We start from the raw sequence: 9,974 nt of genomic DNA on the forward strand, positions 1-9,974 counted from the left end.
TCGGTCTAAAACACTAGACATGGCCAATGGCCAGCCAAGCCTTAGCAAATCATTGCTCCAAAAGCAAGATTGATAAAAAAAATCAACAAGCTTCTGTGATGATAAGTTGAAACCTCGGTCCAATGAGATTAGACATGGCTTCTCAGCCAGCCAGATTTCAACAAATCATCATGAAACTCTAGAATTCATCTTCAAGAATTTCGAAAAAAAATAAAATAAAATAAATACCTAATCTAAGCAACAAGATGAACCGTCAGTTGTCCATACACAAACAATCCCCGGCAACTGATGAGCGGATAATTTATACGCTTTTTGGCATTGTTTTTAGTATGTTTTTAGTATGATCTAGTTAGTTTTTAGTATATTTTTATTAGTTTTTAGTTAAAATTCACTTTTCTGGATTTTACTATGAGTTTGTGTGTTTTTCTATGATTTCAGGTATTTTCTGGCTGAAATTGAGGGACCTGAGCAAAAATCTGATCCAGAGACTGAAAAGGACTGCAGATGCTGTTGGATTCTGACCTCCCTGCACTCGAAGTGGATTTTCTGGAGCTACAGAAGCCCAATTTGCGCGCTCTCAACGGCGTTGGAAAGTAGACATCCTGGGCTTTCCAGCAATATATGATAGTCCATAATTTGCCCAAGATTTGATGGCCCAAACCGGCGTTCAAAGTCACCCTCAGGAATTCCAGCGTTAAACGCCGGAACTGGCACCTAATTGGGAGTTAAACGCCCAAACTGGCATAAAAGCTGGCGTTTAACTCCAAGAAGAGTCTCTACACGAAAATGCTTCATTGCTCAGCCCAAGCACACACCAAGTGGGCCCGGAAGTGGATTTTTATGACATTTACTCATCTCTGTACACCCTAGGCTACTAGTTTTCTATATATAGGACCTTTTACTATTGTATTTTCATCTTTTGATCACTTTAGATCTCTAGATCATCTTTTGATCATGTTTTGATGATTGAACCCTCCTTGGGAGGCTGGCCATTCGGCCATGCCTAGACCTTGTTCTTATGTATTTTCAACGGTGGAGTTTCTACACACCATAGATTAAGGTGTGGAGCTCTGCTGTACCTCGAGTATTAATGCAATTACTATTGTTCTTCTATTCAATTCCGCTTGTTCTTTGTCCAAGATATCACTTGTTCTTCAACTTGATGAAGGTGATGATTGACACTCATCATCATTCTCACCTATGAACAAGGTGACTGACAACCATTCTTGTTCTACAAGCATACGAGGTTTAGTGAATATCTCTTGGATTCTTTAACCGGAATCTTCGTGGTATAGGCAAGAACTGATGGCGGCATTCAAGAGAATCCAGAAGGTCTAACCTTGTCTGTGGTATTCTGAGTAGGATTCAATGATTGAATGATTGTGACGTGCTTCAAACTCCTAGCAGGCGGGGCGTTAGTGACAGACGCAAAAGGATCAATGGATTTTATTCCGGCCTGACCGAGAACCGACAGCTGAATTCCGCTATGCTGTGACAGAGCATATGCAATCGCTTTCACTGAGAGGATGGGAGGTAGCCATTGACAACGGTGAAACCCTACACGAGCTTGCCATGGAAAGGAGTAAGAAGGTTTGGATGAAGACATTAGGAAAGCAGAGAGACGGAAGGGAAGGCATCTTCATACGCTTATCTGAAGCTCTCACCAATGATATACATAAGTATCTCTATCTTTATCTTTATGCTTTATTCATCATCTATACCCAATTGAGTTTGCCTGACTGAGATTTACAAGGTGACCATAGCTTGCTTCATATCTTTTTAAAATTGTTTTCAAATCATATCTTCTCAATCACATCTTTTTAAAACCAATCATATCTTCTTAACCACATCTTTTTCAAAATAGTTTTCAATCAAATCTTTTTGATTTCTAATTTCAAAATCTTTTTCAAAAATCAATTGATTTCATGGTGCACGAAATTGTGATCACTACTTTGTCCATATTCGAATAATCCCCGATAATGGCTCCAAAGACTTGGTGCTCAATACCATGGCATAAACACAACTTCGCACAACTAACCAGCAAGTGCACTGGGTCATCCAAGTAATACCTTACGTGAGTAAGGGTCGATCCCACGGAGATTGTTGCTATGAAGCAAGCTATGGTCATCTTGTAAATCTCAGTCAGGCAAACTCAATTGGGTATAGATGATGAATAAAGCATAAAGATAAAGATAGAGATACTTATGTATATCATTGGTGAGAGCTTCAGATAAGCGTATGAAGATGCCTTCCCTTCCGTCTCTCTGCTTTCCTACTGGCTTCATCCACTCCTTCTTACTCCTTTCCATGGCAAGCTCGTGTAAGGGTTTCACCGTTGTCAATGGCTACCTCCCATCCTCTCAGTGAAAGCGATTGCATATGCTCTGTCACAGCATAGCGGAATTCAGCTGTCGGTTCTCGGTCAGGCCGGAATAAAATCCATTGATTCTTTTGCGTCTGTCACTAACGTCCCGCCTGCTAGGAGTTTGAAGCACGTCACAGTCATTCAATCATTGAATCCTACTCAGAATACCACAGACAAGGTTAGACCTTCCGGATTCTCTTGAATGCTGCCATCAGTTCTTGCCTATACCACGAAGATTCCGATTAAAGAACCCAAGAGATATTCACTAAGCCTCAGATGCTTGTAGAACAAGAATGGTTGTCAGTCACCTTGTTCATAGGTGAGAATGGTGATGAGCGTCAATCATCACCTTCATCAAGTTGAAGAACAAGTGATATCTTGGACAAAGAACAAGCGGAATTAAATAGAAGAACAATAGTAATTGCATTAATACTCGAGGTACAGCAGAGCTCCACACCTTAATCTATGGTGTGTAGAAACTCCACCGTTGAAAATACATAAGAACAAGGTCTAGGCATGGCCGAATGGCCAGCCTCCCAAAGAGGGTTCAATCATAAAAACATGATCAAAAGATGATCTAGAGATCTAAAGTGATCAAAAGATGAAAATACAATAGTAAAAGGTCCTACTTATAGGGAACTAGTAGCTTAAGATTTACAAAGATGAGTAATTGACATAAAAATCCACTTCCGGGCCCACTTGGTGTGTGCTTGGGCTGAGCAATGAAGCATTTTCGTGTAGAGACTCTTCTTGGAGTTAAACGCCAGCTTTTATGCCAGTTTGGGCGTTTAACTCCCAATTAGGTGCCAGTTCCGGCGTTTAACGCTGGTTTTTCTTGAGGTGACTTTGAACGCCGGTTTGGGCCATCAAATCTTGGGCAAAGTATGGACTATTATATATTGCTGGAAAGCCCAGGATGTCTACTTTCCAACGCCGTTGAGAGCGCGCCAATTGGGCTTCTGTAGCTCCAGAAAATCCACTTCGAGTGCAGGGAGGTCAGAATCCAACAGCATATGCAGTCCTTTTCAGTCTCTGGATCAGGTTTTTGCTCAGGTCCCTCAATTTCAGCCAGAAAATACCTGAAATCACAGAAAAACACACAAACTCATAGTAAAGTCCAGAAAAGTGAATTTTAATTAAAAACTAATAAAAATATACTAAAAACTAACTAGATCATACTAAAAACATACTAAAAACAATGCCAAAAAGCGTACAAATTATCCGCTCATCACGTCACAATCATTGACCTGGAGCAAGCGAGATGAACCACCATCCTTGCTACTGCCCAGGGTCTCAAACATACATCCATTTAGTTTAAATCATGCATCATTGTTATCAAATTTCAAACATTAACTTGGAGCAAGCGAGACGAACCACCATCCTTGCTACTACCCAGGTATCAAAATTAGAATCATATTTAATATCATTTCATAATCATAATCGATCTCATCATCAATCTCATTTTCAATCTCGTATTCAATCTCATTCTCAATCTCATATTCAATAGTATTTAAAACTCACCCATCATCATCCTTCATCATCATATTTAATTACCATTCATAATCACAATCACTCTCAATCTTAAGCATAACCTTCAAACTCACACTCCTATTCCCAAACCCTTGAATTTATAATTAATTTACTTCCTAGTATCCCTAGCTAGTTTACCAAATCTCTTCTCGTTATTATAAAGACCAAATAAGTTTAAATCATAAATCAACCAAATCATAAAAATCTGATCCTCTTGTAATCCTTTAAAATATTTAAAACTTGTCTCTTTTGGTAATTAATTCAAATCAAACTCAGTTTTTAAAATCATAGCCAAATCAACTCCAAATTCTTAAAAAAATTTTGGCCGTATCTCCCCTAAAAACCGGAGTTTGCCACCCATCATGGGTCCCCTCTTTTCAATCCTTAACACAACCAAAACCAGTCTTTCAATTTAAAAATTTCAAATCCGTTATTCAAAACCATTTATTATCAATTTCTATAAAAAATCCTATTCTGAGGGTTACCTAAAACGTTGAGGTCGATCTCAGACGAGATCTTCTGGCTTGATTGAGTCTGTTGTGTCTGGCTTGTTGGAGTGCATAGTGAAGCCGTCCTCCATTCACTAGGGGTTAGTGGTACCTGCAAGAGACTCTGATGCTTAAGTTAGTACATGCTTTAGGCAGGTTTCTCATAGAATTGGAGTATGAGTTATACCTGGGTGCTCCAGTGTATTTATAATGGTGTTTGACGATCTCCCTTTGAGATAAGTTTGTTATTTTATCTTTATTTTTTGCAGGTGAGATCATAACTTTTGGCCAATCGCCTTCTGGTAGGCGGTAGTTCTTTCATTTTAGGCCTCTTTGGGCCTCTGGGGGGATCTTTCGAGCTCTTATCAAAGAGGTCGGTAGCAGGCCAACTTATCATTGAGGTTGGTCCCTTCGTTTTTTGCTAACCCGACCCTATAGCTCGGACCAATGTATGAACAGTGCCCCTACTTGAGCTCCGACCTTTTTTCCGAGGTTGTGCTCATTCCTGAGCTTCAACCTTTTCAAGGGAAGGTTGAACTAAAGCATATTTCTTTGTTCTGTTCGGCTGAGTTTTGCGTCTTAAATGCTATTTTTTGAAACGCGAAGCATTTTTTCTTTTGCTCTTTAAATGCTACGCCATTCTCGAGTGCGTTAGTTTCTTGGGTCTGTGCAAGTGCTTTAAAAAGATTTTTAATTGGGCTTTTATTTCTTTGCCGTTTCGTTTCCCTCTTTGTATCTTTGTTCGAAATCAGAGGGGTTTTACATTCTTTAGTTTCTTGCTTCCATCTACTTTCTTTCGTTTCTCTGAAAAAAGAACTTTCTTTCACTTTTATTTGACCCAAGCTTTTTCCTTTCCCAGAGGCTTCGAGGCGCTTGTGGATCGTTCGTGTTTTTGTTGTGCGTTCATCGCTACTGCTTCTTCTTATCATAGGTTGGTACTCTGTTTTGTGCACTTCGTGTTTTTTCATGGCCGCAATCCTTCTGCTTGGTGTTTTGATCTTTCCCGTTGCTTTGAAAAGGTTGGGGCTTTTTGGTTTCCTTTAATATTTTGCGCTTTCCTTTTCTATGTCTGTATTACCTCCAAAGGGTGCCTCTAGCTTATAGTGGTGATCTTTATTTTTTGTGAACCTGTACGTGTGCGTACGTGATGAGCGGATAATTTATACGCTTTTTGGCATTGTTTTTAGGTAGTTTTTAGTAAGTTCAAGCTACTTTTAGGGATGTTTTCATTAGTTTTTATGTTAAATTCACATTTCTGGACTTTATTATGAGTTTGTGTGTTTTTCTATGATTTCAGGTAATTTCTGGCTGAAATTGAGGGATTTGAGCAAAACTCTGAAAGAAGGCTAACAAAAGGACTGCTGATGCTGTTGGAATCTGACTTCCCTGCACTCGAAATGGATTTTCTGGAGCTACAGAAATCCAAATGGCGCGCTCTCAACGGCGTTGGAAAGTAGACATCCAGAGCTTTCCAGCAATATATAATAGTCCATACTTTATTCGAAAATTGATGATGTAACTTGGCGTTGAACGCCAAGTACATGCTGCTGTCTGGAGTTAAACGCCAGAAACACGTCATGATCCGGAGTTGAACGCCCAAAACACGTCATAACTTGGAGTTCAACTCCAATAAAAACCTCAGCTCGTGGATAGATCAAGCTCAGCCCAAACATACACCAAGTAGGCCCCGGAAGTGGATTTATGCATCAATTACTTACTCATGTAAACCCTAGGAGCTAGTTTATTATAAATAGATCTTTTTACTATCATAATCTCATCCTGGATTGTATTTTGAATCCTGTGATCACGTTTTGGGGTCTGGCCATTCGGCCATGCCTGAACCTTTCACTTATGTATTTTCAATGGTGGAATTTCTACACACCATAGATTAAGGGTGTGGAGCTCTGCTGTACCTCAAAGTTTCAATACAATTATTATTACTTTCTTTTCAATTCTCTTTATTCTTATTCCAAGATATACGTTGCACAACACTTTGACGAATGTGATGATCCGTGACACTCATCATCATTCTCACCTATGAACGCGCGTGACTGACAACCACTTCCGTTCTACCTTAGGCCGGGCGCATATCTCTTAGATTCTCCAACAGAATCTTCGTGGTATAGGCTAGATAGATGGCGGCATTCATGGGGATCCGGAAAGTCTAACCTTGTCTGTGGTATTCCGAGTAGGATCTTGGGAATCTGGAAAGTCTAACCTTGTCTGTGGTATTCCGAGTAGGATTCCGGTATTGAATGACTGTGACGAGCTTCAAACTCCTGAAGGCTGGGCGTGATGACAAACGCAAAAGAATCAATGGATTCTACTCCAACCTGATTGAGAACCGACAGATGATTAGCCGTGCTGTGACAGAGCATTTGGACCATTTTCACTGAGAGGATGGGATGTAGCCATCAACAAGGGTGATGCCTCCAGACGATTTGCCGTGCAGTGACAGCGCATAGGACCATTTTCCCGAGAGGATTAAAAGTAGCCATTGATGATGGTGATGCCCTACATACAGCTTGCCATGGAAAGGAGTAAGAAGGATTGGATGAAAGTAATACGAACGTAGAAATTCGAAAGGATTCTAGCATCTCCATACACCTATCTGAAATTCCTACTATTGATTTACATAATTATTTCTATCCCTTTTTATTTTCTATTTATTATTAATTTTCGAAACCCATAACCATTAAATCTGCCTAACTGAGATTTACAAGGTGACCATAGCTTGCTTCATACCAACAATCTCTGTGGGATCGACCCTTACTCACGTAAGGTATAACTTGGATGACCCAGTACACTTGCTGGTTAAGTTGAACGGAGTTGTGTCCACACATAGTTGAAAAAGCAATGAATTTTACAAAATACAATAACAAAGGAATCACAATTTCGTCCACCAAGTTTTTGGCGCCGTTGCCGGGGATTGTTCGAGTATGGACAACTGACGGTTCATCTTGTTGCTCAGATTAGGTAATTTTCTTTTCAAATATCTTTTTCAAAATTTTTCTTTTATTTTTCGTTTTTTTTCGAAAAAAATAATGAAAATCCAAAAAAATCATAAAACCATAAAAAAAAATCAAAAAATATTTTGTGTTTCTTGTTTGAGTCTTGAGTCAATTTTTAAGTTTGGTGTCAATTGCATGCTTTAAAAATTTTTCTTGCATTTTTCGAAAATTCCATGCATTCATAGTGTTCTTCATGATCTTCAAGATGTTCTTGACAAGTCTTCTTGTTTGATCTTGATGTTTTCTTGTTTTGTGTTGTTTGTTGTTTTTCATATGCATTTTTTTGTTTGTTAGAGTTCATGCATTAAAGATTTCTAAGTTTAGTGTCTTGCATGTTTTCTTTGCATCAAAAAAATATTTCAAAATTATGTTCTTGATGTTCATCATGATCTTCAAAGTGTTCTTGGTGTTCATCTTGACATTCATAGTGTTCTTGCATGCATCTTGTGTTTTGATCCAAAATTTTCATGTTTTGGGTCATAATTGTGTTTTTCTCTCTCATCATTAAAAATTCAAAAATCAAAAAAATATCTTTTCCTTATTTTTCTCATAATTTTCGAAAATTTGAATTGACTTAGTCAAAAATTTTCAAAATTAGTTGTTTCTTACAAGTCAAGTCAAATTTTCAATTTTAAAAATCTTATCTTTTCAAAATCTTTTTCAAAAATCATATCTTGTCCATTTTTTTTCTTATTTTCGAAAATTTAAAAATTATTTTTTTAAAATCTTTTTCTTATCTTTATATCATATTTTCAAAAATATGCTAACAATTAATGTGATTGATTCAAAAATTTGAAGTTTGTTACTTTCTTGTTAAGAAAGGTTCAATCTTTAAATTCTAGAATCTTATCTTGTAGTTTCTTGTTAATTAAGTCATTTTAAAAATTAAATCTTTTTCAAAATATCTTTTTCTTAAAATTTTTTGTCTTATCTTTCTATCTTATCCTTCTCAAAATTTTATCTTTTTCAAAATTTGATTTCAAAATATCTTATCTAACTTCTTATCTTCTTATCTTTTTCAAATTTGATTTTAATATCTTTTTCAACTAACTAATTGACTTTTTGTTTGTTTCTTATCTTTTTCAAAACCACCTAACTACTTTTCCCTCTCTAATTTTCGAAAATATCTCACCCCTTTTTCAAAAATTCTTTTTAATTAACTAATTGTTTCATGTTTTAATTTTAATTACATCTTATCTTTAATTTTCGAAAATTAATAACCCTTTTTCAAAATTATTTTCAAAATTCTCCCTCTCTTTTCTTATTCTATTTAATTATTTATTTACTAACACTTCTCTTCACCTCTCTTCATCTAAAAATCCGAACCATTTTCCTTTCCTTATCCCCTTTCTTCTTCTACTAACAATAAGGAACCTCTTTACTGTGACATAGAGGATTCCTCTTCTTTTCTTGTTTTCTTCTCTTTCATATGAGCAGGAACAGGGAAAAAGGCAATCTTGTTGAAATTGATCCTGAACCTGAAAGGACTCTGAAAAGGAAACAAAGAGAAACTAAATTACAACAATCCAGAAACAACCTTTCAGAAACATTAGAACAAGAGAAGGAGATGGCAGCCGAAAATAATAATAATGCAAGGAGAATGCTTGGTGACTTCACAAAGCCAACGTCCAAGTTTGATGGAAGAAGCATCTCCATTCCTGCCATTGGAGCCAACAACTTTGAGCTGAAACCTTAGCTAGTTGCTTTAATGCAACAAAACTGCAAGTTTTATGGACTTCCATCTGAAGATCCTTATCAATTTTTAACTGAGTTCTTGCAGATCTGTGAGACTGTAAAGACGAATGGAGTTGATCCTGAAGTCTACAGACTCATGCTTTTCCCTTTTGCTGTAAGAGACAGAGCTAGAATATGGTTGGATTCACAACCTAAGGATAGCCTGGACTCCTGGGATAAGCTGGTCACAGCCTTCTTGGATAAATTCTTTCCTCCTCAAAAGCTAAGCAAGCTGAGAGTGGATGTTCAAACCTTCAAACAAAAAGATGGTGAATCCCTCTATGAAGCTTAGGAAAGATACAAGCAGCTGACCAAAAGATGTCCATCTGACATGTTTTCAGAATGGACCATATTAGATATATTCTATTATGGTCTATCTGAATTTTCGAAAATGTCATTGGACCATTCTGCAGGTGGATCTATTCACCTGAAGAAAACGCCTGAAGAGGCTTAAGAACTCATTGATATGGTTGCAAACAACCAATTCATGTACACTTCTGAGAGGAATTCCGTGAATAATGGGATACCTCAGCAGAAAGGAGTTCTTGAAATTGATGCTCTGAATGCCATATTGGCTCAGAACAAAGTGTTGACTCAACAGGTCAACATGATCTCTCAAAATCTGAATGGATGGCAACATGCATCCAACAGTACTAGAGAGGCAGCTTCTGAAGAAGCTTATGATCCTGAGAACCCTGCCATGGCAGAGGTTAATTACGTGGGTGAACCTTATGGAAACACATATAGCTCATCATGGAGAAATCATCCAAATTTCTCATGGAAGGATCAACAAAAGCCTCAACAAGGCTTTAACAATGGTGGACGCAATAGGCTGAGCAATAGCAA

This window comes from Arachis stenosperma, chromosome 1, assembly GCF_014773155.1.
Source record: "Arachis stenosperma cultivar V10309 chromosome 1, arast.V10309.gnm1.PFL2, whole genome shotgun sequence".
In the NCBI taxonomy this organism is placed as follows: Eukaryota; Viridiplantae; Streptophyta; class Magnoliopsida; order Fabales; family Fabaceae; genus Arachis; species Arachis stenosperma.